Here is a 2,760-nt window from a genome sequence, read left to right on the forward strand (position 1 = left end):
GCTGTTCATACCATCACAGACAATAAAATCAAACAACTCAGAATAAAATCGTTCCAATTAATGAATGAAAACATTATAAGGTTTCAAAGCAATATAATGGGGAATCATGATTACCACATACTTTTATGTATTCTTATCCTTTCTTACATCAGGGGAACTATTTGGAATTTATACATGTGAACTTAATTTATTTCACTTATGAGTATGGTCTCAAGCTGCACTCATTTATTTATAAATATCTCAATGTGATCATTCTTTATAGCTGAGTAGTACTCCATTGTATAAAAAAATATGGAACGCTCCCCAAATTTGTGTGTCATCCTTGCACAGGGGCCATGCTCATCTTCTCTGTATCATTCCAATTTTAGTATATTTGCTGCCGAAGCGAGATCTTCTTTTATTTCAAATAATAATGCTTTAAAACTTTTTGATAGAGGTTACACACAATTTATACTATATTTATTCATGGACATTTGATGTTTTATGTTATTTGTATATATATTACTAATTTTATAACTATTTGTTAGTGTATAGAAATACAGTTGATTTTTATAATATATGAAATGTGGGCTTCAATTTTGTCTTTTTAATAACCCCAATACAGTAGTTTTCTGAATGCATTTCTGAATAATCAATGTTAAAAATCATTTTAATTCTTAATAGTGAAATTTCAACTCTTTCAACCTCCATGGTATTTATTTGCCGCTCTCATGCAATTTTACTTCTTAGGGTCCTCAAAACTAAGTTAAATAGAAATGACTAAAAATCATCATCGCTTTCTTCCATATCTTAAAAGTAACATTGATTGTATTTTTTGCTATGTGATGTTTTCTGTAAGGTTTTATTTTTATGGATTTTTATCAGATTTTTAAATTCATTTGCTTATTTGCTTTTTTATTGGGGATTGAACTCATGGCCACCCAGATGATGCTCTATCACTGAGACTTAGATTTTATCCACTATTTTGCATGTATAGAGATGATCATTTGATTTTTATCTTTAGTTTATTAATGAAGGAAAATGCACTATTGAATCAATTTCACTTTCCTAGAATAAACTGAGCTGTTTGTCATGTTTTATTATGTTCTTACGGGTTTCAGTTTTAATACTTCTATTTTTTTTAACTCAAGTTGTATCAGCTCACATAAGGTACTTTTAGGATACATTTTGATAATACATCTTTCTTAAATGTTTAAATAAAATTTGTTAAAGAATTTACCTTGATTATAATATTCTCTGAAGTTTTTAAAGTTGTAGATTTATTGTCTTCAGTAATTAGCAGTTAACATACAGTATTTTGTGTCAAGTTTGATAAGTTATGTTTTCATGAGTGTGCTTAATATTCATTCATTGTAAGATAAGTGTAGTCATAAAGTTGTTACAATTTTCTACTTAATTCTTAGGTCTCTAGGACCTATAGTGATTGGTCTTTGAAAGCCCAAACCAGATGTTTAAACACTCTTTTTTTTTTTATTTTTAGCCTCAGCTAAAGGATTATCAATTTATTTATCTGGCTAGTTTTATTGATAATCTACTTTTGTGATTTGTGACTCCCGAGATTTATATATTTTCTATCTTATTTTTGTTTTTTGTTCTTTTATTAATTTTAGAAAAGTAAATGGCGGTAAACTCTCTAGTGTTTCCTAAAATACATATTTTCTAATGAATTATGACTTTTCTTTTATGTGTTTTTTTAGTACAGTTTTTTAGTTCTACAAAATTTGATTTGCAATGTTTTTATTTTCAAACTTTAGGTACTATAATTAAACTTTCTACCATAATATTTGGAGATTTTCCATCTAAACATTTGGAAATTTTGAGATCTTTTAGTTACTTTTTTGTTACTGATAAATTTCAGTATGTTCAGAAAATAAAAAAGGTATTTACATTCTTTGAATTGTTTTGAGACTTTTTATAGCTCATTATGTAGATAATTGTATAAAAACATTTATGTGTATGTTCAAAGGGCACATATTCTGCAATTATTGTTACCATGTTTAAATATTCTGTTTTTTCTCTATTTCTGCTATTTACTTAGGCAGGAATTTTTTAAAACTTCCATTATAATGATGGATATTTCAATTTATAATTTTGGTTCTGTGGTTTTAAGTGATGTCTCCTCATTGTAATTTTATATGAAACTGATACATGAGATTACTTCGGCTACTCTTATAGAACATTTAAGACCTCATGAAGACCTCCTTGATTGATATCATCACACTGATAATTACACCTGAGTGCCTAGCAGCATCTTGACAAAATCAGAAGTGGCAATCAGTAGTGTGAAGAATAGGATCCCAGGAGGATGTCAGATTCATAGGTAGCAGGGTAGAGAGCCTCTCTGAGGAAAACAACTCAAACACTAGAATTTAACACCATGGAGAAGACCAGAGAAAATTAGAGGGATTCTCATGACCTAGGAAGAAACTGAGGAAAAAGAAAAAGAAAAGAAAAGAAAAGAAAGAAAGAAAGAAAGAAAGAAAGAAAGAAAGAAAGAAAGAAAAAATGTGGACAAAAGGCTGGAATCAGATGCACTCTCACTGGAGCTGGTCCTGTGCTGTGCTTGGTATGCCATGGAGGCAGGTGACTGTCAGTTGTGCTGAAGTCATGGTAGCACCAAAATTGGGGGTTGGTGAGACCATGGCCCTAGGCAGAATGATGCAGCACAACAGAGACTGGGTTTAACATGGAGAGCTGCACTAACCTGTGGTGAGAGCTAGGGAATTGGTCCTGTTGAGGGCGTGAGGGGCTGGATGACAT

General features: G+C 30.7%; 1 non-coding gene across 1 annotated transcript; it reads right to left on the reverse strand.

The window, feature by feature from the left end:
- Positions 1-285: 285 nt before the first annotated feature.
- Positions 286-388, reverse strand: LOC111757327 (U6 spliceosomal RNA). Its single transcript, XR_002791700.1, has one exon. It is a non-coding gene; the product is annotated as a U6 spliceosomal RNA (small nuclear RNA).
- Positions 389-2,760: the final 2,372 nt, after the last annotated feature.

Source organism: Cavia porcellus, unplaced genomic scaffold (assembly GCF_034190915.1).
Source record: "Cavia porcellus strain 051 isolate PalLab524CR breed Dunkin Hartley unplaced genomic scaffold, mCavPor4.1 scaffold_30, whole genome shotgun sequence".
Taxonomy (NCBI): domain Eukaryota; kingdom Metazoa; phylum Chordata; class Mammalia; order Rodentia; family Caviidae; genus Cavia; species Cavia porcellus.